Below are 10,474 nucleotides of genomic sequence, written 5' to 3'. Positions count from 1 at the left end.
CCAGAAAAAGCCTTGATGTCGCACAAGCGTATGGCATCGCAGCAGTTTTCGAGGGTAGAGTATTCAACCCAAATTTATTGATTCGCTCACAAGGGGAAGCTAAAGGATATTCTCAAGTATTAGCAGCTGACCGTGTCAGATTCAACCACACCTGAAAGATTAGTGTCTGCAAGCAAAGTATCAGTAGCAAGGTAGTATGATAACAACAGAACCAGAAACGATCTGGTGACAAGGCAGACTATTCCTAACTGTTGTATCAATGGCGCCAGTAAAAGCTTTGACAATCCCCAGCAACGGTGCCAGGAAAAGCCTTGTTGACGGTATGTTAGCGCCAACAAAGTATTGCAACAAGCAATAGCGGAGTAGCAAGGAACAGTAGTAGCAGCAGCAGCAAAGTAACAAGTAACAGTAGTAGTGACAGCAGCAAAGTGACAGCAACAGCAAAAGTGGCCCAATATCCCTCTTGTAGCAAGGGACAAGCCTAGGCAAAGTAACGTAGCGAGAACCAGTAGTAAAATACTCGTAGGCAGTGGATCGGTGATGGATGAGTGTGACGGATGTGATTCATCATGTAACAGCTATAACACGGAGAGATATGTGGCTAGCTCTCGTTCATCAATCTAATGTAGGCATGTATTCCGTATGTAGTCATACGTGCTTAGGGAAAAGAACTTGCATGACATCTATTGTCCATCCCTCCCGTGGCAGCGGGGTCCTAATATAAACTGCGTGATATTAAGGTTCTCCTTTTAATAAAGAACCGGACCAACGCATTAACACACTGTGAATACATGAACTCCTTATACTATGGTCATCTCCGGGAGTGGTTCCGGCTATTGTCACTCCGGGGTTGCCGGGTCATAACACATAGTAGGTGACTACAACTTGCAAGATAGGATCTAAAACACACATATATTGGCGACAACATAATAGGTTCAGAGCTGAAATCATGGCACTCGGGCCCTAGTGACAAGCATTGAGCATAGCCAAGTAGTAGCAACATCAATCTAGAACATAGTGGATACTAGGGATCAATCCCCGTCAAGAACTAACTCGATTACATGATAGATCTCATCCCACTCATCACCGTCCAGCAAGCCTACGATGAGATTACTCACGAACGATGAAGAGCATCATGGAATTGTCGATGGAGAAAGGTTGATGATGACGATGGCGACGATTTCCCCTCTCCGGAGCCCGAAACGGACTCCAGATCTGCCCTCGAGATGAAGAACAGGATGTGGCGGCGCCTCCGTATCGCAAAACGCGATGAAACCTTCTCTCTAATTTTTTTCCAGGCGTAACGGAAGATATATGACTGAGATTGGGGGCGGTGGTGCCACGTGGGACCCACAAGCCCTCATGGCGCGACCATAGGGGGTGGTCGTGGCCCAGGGGCTTGTGGCCCACTGGCACGCCCCCTCACGTGGAACTTTGCACAGGTATTTTTCTTTTATTCCAGAAAAAATCTCCGTAAATTTTCAGGACGTTCCGAGAACTTTCATTTCTGCACAAAAACAACACCATGGCAATTCTGCTGAAAACAGCGTCACTCCGGGTTGGTTCCATTCAAATCATGCAAATTAGAGTCCAACACAAGGGCAAAAGAGTTTGGAAAAGTAGATACGACGGAGACGTATCAGTAAGATCCTTCAAATAAGTTTTCAGCGGTGCACAAAGCAATAAAAATTGCTTCTAAACATGTTTGATCATTTAGTGTAAGGGAAATTAAGCGTTGTACAAATTTGTGATGGCAATAATAAAAGCAACGTACTGCAAAATAAAGGTTGCCATCACAAGGGGCAATATAACGTAACGTTTCTTTGCACTTAGCATACAACTAAAAAGCGCATGACAACCTTCGCTTCTCCCAGCGATGGCTATCTTTTACCTTTATGTATTTACTTTTGTGCAAGAGTCAAAGTATTTTCCTCTACTCGCTTTATCTTCTCTTTGGCGAGCGTCATGTGGTGGGGAAATATCTAGACATATATATCCAGTTGAATGTGGGTGGTCATGAGTTATTATTGTTGACATCACCATTGAGGTGAATACGTTGGAAGGCGACGCTATAAGCCCCATCTTTCTATGTGTCCAGTTGAAACCTTTTGCTCATATATATGCGGTGAGTGTTAGCAATCATAGAAGACTAAATGATGGTTTAGTATGTAGTCTTGCTTAAAACCTCTGTTATGTGACCCTTCCAGAAAGTATGATGAATTGTGTTGCAAAGTTGACTGAAAACATAGTTTCTTAGTTTTTAATAGAGTTTATGCTTCATACTTCGATGTTGTGATGAATTACTACTTGTTTATAAGAAGCCTTTATGATGAAAGTCATAAGATGAAAATGATGTGATGAAGTATTTTATAAAGTTCTGTTTGTTGTTATAATAATGAGCATGATGCTGCTATGTTCGTATTTTGTTTTTATCGACACCACTCTCTCAAAGCATGTGGTCATGATTTTAGTTATCGACTTTTGCTTGAGGACAAGCAAGGTCTAAGCTTGGGGGAGTTGATATGTCCATTTTGCATCATGTTTTGTTACTATTATTTATAGTCTTTTTATGCATTTTGCCACTTGGTGGAGTAATTATAATGCCTTTTCTCTCATAATATGCAAGGTTTACATCAAGAGGGAGAATGCCGACGATGGAATTCTGGACCTGAAAAAGCTTCATCGGAGATACCTATTCTGCACATCTCCAAATGGGCTGAAACTTTACGGAGATTTATGTTGGAATAAATAAAAAATATGCAGCAAAGAAGCACCGGAGGGGAGGCTTCCAGGCACCCACTAGACACGAGGGCGCACGAGCCCCTTTGGTGCGGCCTCACGTCTAGCGGGCCCCCTCACCCACCTTTGGCGACCATCATCTAGTATAAATTCCCTTTTAACCTAGAAAAACAATCAGACTAGTACTTTTGGGACGAAGCATCGACGTCTCGAGGCGGAACCTGGGCAGGAGCACTTTTGCCCAGCGGCTGAGCGATTCTGCGAGAGGAACTTCCCTCCCGGAGGGGGAAATCGAGGCTATCGTCATCACCAACAACCCTCTCATCTTGGGGAGGACAATCTTCATCAGCATCTTCATCAGCACGATCTCCTCCCAAAACCCTAGTTCATCTCTTCTGCTCAATCTTGTACGGGAACTTCGGATTGATACCTGGGGTGTGATTGGTAGTGTTGATTACACTTTGTGGTTTATTTGGTGGAAGATCATATATTCAGATCCAATATGCTATTTAATACCTCTCTGATCATGAGCATGTTTATCACTTGTGAGTAGTTACTTTTGTTCTTGAGGCCACGAGGGAAGTCATGTTGCAAGTAGTCATGTGAAGTTGATATTCGTTCGATATTTTGATGATATGAATGTTGTGTTCCTTTTGTAGTGTTATGTGAACATCGATTACATAACACTTCACCATCTTTGGGCCTAAGGGAATGCATTACAGAGTAATTAGATGGTGGCTTGCAAGAGTGACGAAAAACTTAAACCCCAGTTTATGCGCTACTCCGTAAGGGGCTGATTTGGATCCCTATGTTTAATGCTATGGTTAAAATTTATTCTTAATACTTGTCTCGTAGTTGTGGATGCTTGCGGGAGGGTTAATCATAAGTGGGAGGCTTGTTCAAGTAAGAACAACACGCAAGCACCGGTCCACCAACATATCAAATTATCAAAATACCGAACGCGAATTAACCTAACACGACGAAAGTGACTAGATGAAATTCCCGTGTGCCCTCAAGAACGTGTTGCCTATTATAAGAACTGTTCCAGCCTATCCTTTGCCACGAAGGATTGGGCTACCTTGTTGCACCTAATTTTACTATTGCTACTTGTCACATGTTACAATTATCTTGCTATCAAACAACTTGTTACCGCTATTTTAGTGCTTGTAGAAATTACCTTGCTGAAAACTGCTTGTCATTTCCTTCCTCGTTGGGTTTGATGCACTTACTTATCAAAAGGACTACAATTGATCCCCTATACTTGCGGGTCATCAGGGTCCAGTGCTCAGAGCACTCGGATTCATGCAGTGCGTGCGCTTTATGCGTGCAGTGATACTTGTGATCTGCCTTGGGTTTTCTTAGAAGAGGAACGAGTGTTGCAGCACAATATAGGTAAGTATTTCTCTCAGTAGAGATCCAATGTTTATTGATACAATAGGAGTAACAACCAACCTCCATCTTCAGTGGCTACACGCAATAGAGGAAACACTTGCACCCAACAATGGCAGGAGGGTTGTCAATCCCCTTAGACTCGTTATTTGCAAGCTTGTAAGTAGCATGGGTGGTAGTAGATAATTTTAAATTGCAAAATAAAATAAAAATAAATGAGAACAATGAGGTATTGTATCATTTGTAAACTTATAAGTGAATAGACCCAGAGGCCATAGTTTTCCCTAGTGGCATCTCTCATGAAAGTAAGCATAGAGTGGGTAAACAAATTACTATTGGGTAATTGATAGAAAAGAGCATAGTTATGTGATATTCACGGCAATGATCATGTGTATATAGGCATCATGTCCATAAGCAAATAGGCCAACTCCTGCCTGCACCTACTACTACTACTCCATCCATCGACCGATATCCGACGTGCATCTAGAGTATTAAATAAAATAGAGTAATGCTTGGAGAACAATGACATGTTGTAGACAAAGAGAATTCAATTAATATGAACTAACCCCGTCATTTTATCATTAGTGGCACCAATATGAAGACGTTTCTTGTCCCTTTCTGTCACTGGGATATAGAAACCCGACAGATTGAACCCACTACAACACACCCCTCTCACCGAAGAAAGATCAATCTACTTGGGCAAAGCCAATCAATAGATCGGAGAGATTAACGAAGCTATGATGATCATGCACATAAGAATCATAATATAATTCAGAGAAGACTCAAATATTTTTCATGAATAATATGAACATAAACCCACAATTCATCGGATCCCAACAAACGCACCGCACAAAAGAATTACATCGGATAGAGCAAAGCAAAGATGCGATGATCGTTGTATTGAATATCAAGAGAGAGAGAGAGAAATAGCCATCTAGGTACTAACGATAGACCCGTAGGTCTATGGTGAACTACTTACACATCACCATGGGAGCAGCAAGGATGATGTAGAGGCCGTTCGTGATCGATCCCCCCTCCGGCGGGGCACCAAAAGAGGGCTCCATATGGGCACACGACATAACAGATACTTGTGGCGGCGAAAAAAGTGTTTCGGGTTCCTCTCTAGGGTTTTTTGAATATATGTGAATTTATAGGCCAAAGAGGGGCATCAAGAGGCAACCGAGTGGAGCATGAAGCAACAGGGCGCGCCCTACCCTCCTGGTCGCGCCCTTTCGTCTCGTGCCTCCCTCATGAGGCCTCTGGTCTCCTCCCGAAGCTTCTAGGCCTTATTTTGGTCCAAAAAAATCATATTAAAATTTCGTGACAATTGGACTTCGTTTGGTACTCTCAACCTGAAAAGCCAAAAACATGCAGAAAACAACAACTGACACTCGACACTGGGTTAATAAGTTACTACTCAAAAATAATATTAATTGGTAAATAAATACCCAAAAAGTATCCATAATGATAGTATAATAGCATGGAACAATCAAAAGTTATATATACATTGGAGACGTATCATGCACCGCGTGCCCGGGGCATTGATACGTGTTGTGGGCGGTCTGGCCATGTCTGGCTGGTCAAGCACTCCCCGAGAAGTTGTTAGGAGCAAATAAACAAAAACTATGGGCCACTATGTGACCATAGTATGCACAAAACCATTGGTCCAGCAAGGTGTTTGATGGAATTTTTGGGCAGATCATAAATTCACTTGGTTTGAGATTTGCAAGAGGTTATTGATCTACTAAGGTGACCATTGTGGCAAAATTTCAGCTCAAGAGGAGAGGCCTAGCTGGTACTTCCTTTGCAAAGTGACCAACTCGCAGAAATAGAAAATAGAGGGCTGGGGAAAATGGCTAAAGGGCTTGAGTTTACTTTTGCTTTACAGTAGTCATATATCCATATGAATCACCCTCTAAAATTTCAGCTCAATTGCATTAAGGAATCTAACATTTTCTTCACAAAGCTTCAGACAAGGCACAAACTTGCATTATACTCAAATTTTGAACTGTGGAACTTGAAATTATGATGGAAACTAAGAAGATAAATCTAGGAGAAGCTCCACAAATTAATTGGGAATTTTCTTGGCTACCAAAATGGTAGTTCCTTTGGAAAGTGGGAGAGAGGCAATATTGACCTTGTCATGGAAAAAGTGAATTTTCCTTATTTAACTTTGGCCAATATTTTTACCACAGCTTGAGATAGCGACAACGATCATCTCCACAAATTTTCATAAATTTCAGAGATGTCTAGCTATCACCCTGAGTTTGGTTCCTCAAAGACAGGAAAATAATTAATTCAAAATAAAGAATATTGCATATGACTTAGCAATATTTTTGCATATCCAGTGTTTGAAGATGCAGGTGGGATCTTGACCAGCATCAAAGCACTGCACAAGGTTCTGGAAAATTGAGAGTTGACTGGAAACTATCTAGATATATTTTTGAAAAAGAGAGTTTAAAAGGAATAATAACACAAAAATTGATAATCCAATTTTTGGGGTGTTACACAGTTTCAAGGAATAACAACACAAAAATTGATAACAAACAATGCGTCATCCAAGCATGTATCTAGAAAATTGTGGATGTCTTGATCCCCAGAAATTCTAGCGTGAGTAACAAACGTGTGTACACATGATCACAACCATGATCAAAGTAGTTTGTGAGTCTTCTAGCAGTGTGGTGAGCTTGGCAACCTATCCTTCATCCTTAGAGCCTTTCACCACTTGGTCCTTCATGTGAACGTATGCACCATTTCAGGTAAATTGCTCCTGTGTCTCGCATATCACCATTGAGGGTAGATATTCCCACCATCTTCTTCGACTTATTCATCTAACCCTTCACTGAAAAAATTAATTACCTCCTCACCGTGACATGTTCAATGTGTACAACCTTCCATGGAATTCTCATTCTACATGTGCATGTGTGCCCCCATCTCCTTTCAAACGTTACCGCAGTTTTGCATCTTTGGTACAAACAACAAATTTGTGTGCCACCCAACTCCTCATATATCACCCAATGACATCAGGAAACCCACTCATAGGCTTGGAGGAACTAGGTGTCGTAGTGTCGTCGTTCATCTGACTTTGATCCATCAATTGTACTCCACCACATAAAATTAATTAGGCCGAGTAGTCAAAGCAGAATGCATGATCATTGGCACCAAAAGATAGATGTGTTTATCTCTCATTCTTCAGAACGACATTCAAAGATAATTACCAGGCACAAGCGAGCCTTCAGGGAGGGAGCATATCTTCGTGGAGGGGGCAATCCTCTTGAGAGGAGAGGAGAATAAAAGAAGGGGGAGAGGGGGGAGGGAGGAGATTTATCAAAGGAAAGGAAGGGGTACCAACCGACGACGATGCTTGCTACATTAGGTGCGCGAGCACTGGCAAGCAATAAGCATTACTCTAGAATTTATAGTCTAAGCACCACTAGCTGGCTAATCAGTCACACATATCAGTGATGTGTTGCAGAATGTGATCAGCTGAGATTGAAACTACCTCTAACGATTAAGAAAATGGGGTCGGTCAATGGGAAGACACATTAGTGGTGCTTGAGACACGTGTGACGAGAAAAATGGAGGTCACCAATGGTGATAGAACTTCCGTTATTGCGATACAATGACTTGTCAATCATTGGAATATCATACATGATGCACTCTTAAGTGACCCCTAACCGTCTAGGATGTGTTCACCGTCCAAGAGTAACAAGCAATGCAAAGTCACTTGACTCCTTGAAAGATCTCCAATCAAAGCCTCTCGCAAGAATCCATAGGAGCACTCTCTCACAAGGTTACGAGATATCCTCAACCTTTAGTTGCTGTAGTCCACACTTGAGGTGTAGGGATTCAAGAAACAGGGGTTCTTGGCTTTCCAAGAATCAAAAAGTGAATATGGAATCACCCAACACTTATTTCTTCTTTTCTTGTCTTGGATATCTCTTCCTCCATGGTGAAGATGGATGGAATGGAGTGACTTGCAAGGAATGGAGTGGGATGGGGTGGTGTGGAGTAGCTTGCAAGGAGTAGAATGAGTGAGTGAAATAACTTGTGATGGTATGAGATGGTTGCAACCACAAGGGGGATATGAGAGGAAATTTATAGAGATTCCAAAATTTGTTCGTAACCACCAGCACACTAGGAGTAGCTGAGGTTAGGTGTTCCACACACCATCAACCCGTGAGCCTGTCTATGTGAAGGCACGCGGGTGTTTACATATAAAGGACGGTCAAGATTTTTTTCTTCGGTAGCATAAAAGTTCACTCTTTCAAAAATACACCTTGGGACATGGGTGAACATGTACCCGAATCATACAAAAAAGTGAAACATTGCCGAAACAAGCATTGTCTAATGTATCACTCAAGTGCAAAGTTGCGTGACAAAATAGAAACAAAACATTGTATGTGTTGGGGAACGTCGCATGGGAAACAAAAAATTTCCTACGCGCACGAAGACCTATCATGGTGATGTCCATCTACGAGAGGGGATGAGTGATCTACGTACCCTTGTAGATCGTACAGCAGAAGCGTTTAGAGAACGCGGTTGATGTAGTGGAACGTCCTCACGTCCCTCGATCCGCCCCGCGAACAATCCCGCGATCAGTCCCACGATCTAGTACCGAACGGACGGCACCTCCGCGTTCAGCACACGTACAGCTCGACGATGATCTCGGCCTCCTTGATCCAGCAAGAGAGACGGAGAGGTAGAAGAGTTCTCCGGCAGCGTGACGGCGCTCCGGAGGTTGGTGATGATCTTGTCTCAGCAGGGCTTCGCCCGAGCTCCGCAGAAACGCGATCTAGAGGAAAAACTATGGAGGTATGTGGTCGGGCAGCCGTGAGAAAGTCGTCTCAAATCAGCCCTGAAACCTCCGTATATATAGGTGGGAGGGAGGGGAGGAGGCAGCCTCAAAACCTAAAGGTTTGGCCGAAATTGGAGGTGGAGGAGTCCTACTCCAATCCTACTTGGAGTAGGATTCCACCTTCCCACTTGGAAACTCTTTCCACCTTGTGTTTTTTTCTTCTCAAACCTTATGGGCCTTAGTGGGAACTTATTCCAGCCCACTAGGGGCTGGTTTATCTCTTCCCATAGCCCATGAGACCCCTTGGGGCGTGACACCCCTCCCGATGGTCCCCGGCACCCCTCCCGGCACTCCCGGTACACTACCGATGAGCCCGAAACTTTTCCGGTAATGCACGAAAACCTTCCGGTAACCAAATGAGGTCATCCTATATATCAATCTTCGTTTCCGGACCATTCCGGAAACCCTCGTGACGTCCGTGATCTCATCCGGGACTCCGAACAACATTCGGTAACCAACCATATAACTCAAATACGCATAAAACAACGTCGAACCTTAAGTGTGCAGACCCTGCGGGTTCGAGAACTATGTAGACATGACCCGAGAGACTCCTCGGTCAATATCCAATAGCGGGACCTGGATGCCCATATTGGATCCTACACATTCTACGAAGATCTTATCGTTTGAACCTCAGTGTCAAGGATTCGTGTAATCCCGTATGTCATTCCCTTTGTCCTTCGGTATGTTACTTGCCCGAGATTCGATCGTCAGTATCCGCATACCTATTTCAATCTCGTTCACCGGCAAGTCTCTTTACTCGTTCCGTAATACAAGATCCCGCAACTTACACTAAGTTACATTGCTTGCAAGGCTTGTGTGTGATGTTGTATTACCGAGTGGGCCCCGAGATACCTCCCCGTCACACGGAGTGACAAATCCCAGTCTTGATCCATACTAACTCAACTAACACCTTCGGAGATACCTGTAGAGCATCTTTATAGTCACCCAGTTACGTTGCGACGTTTGATACACACAAAGCATTCCTCCGGTGTCAGTGAGTTATATGATCTCATGGTCATAGGAATAAATACTTGACACGCAAAAAACAGTAGCAACAAAATGACACGATCAACATGCTACGTCTATTAGTTTGGGTCTAGTCCATCACATGATTCTCCTAATGATGTGATCCCGTTATCAAGTGACAACACTTGCCTATGGCCAGGAAACCTTGACCATCTTTGATCAACGAGCTAGTCAACTAGAGGCTTACTAGGGATAGTGTTTTGTCTATGTATCCACACAAGTATTGTGTTTCCAATCAATACAATTATAGCATGGATAATAAACGATTATCATGAACTAAGAAATATAATAATAACTAATTTATTATTGCCTCTAGGGCATATTTCCAACAGTCTCCCACTTGCACTAGAGTCAATAATCTAGTTCACATCACCATGTGATTCCAACGAATCCAACACCCATATAGTTATGGGGTCTGATCACGTCTTGCTCGTGAGAGAGGTTTTAGTCAACGGTTCTGAA

Source organism: Hordeum vulgare, chromosome 2H, assembly GCF_904849725.1.
Source record: "Hordeum vulgare subsp. vulgare chromosome 2H, MorexV3_pseudomolecules_assembly, whole genome shotgun sequence".
Lineage (NCBI taxonomy): Eukaryota > Viridiplantae > Streptophyta > Magnoliopsida > Poales > Poaceae > Hordeum > Hordeum vulgare.
This window is presented reverse-complemented; position numbering follows the sequence as displayed.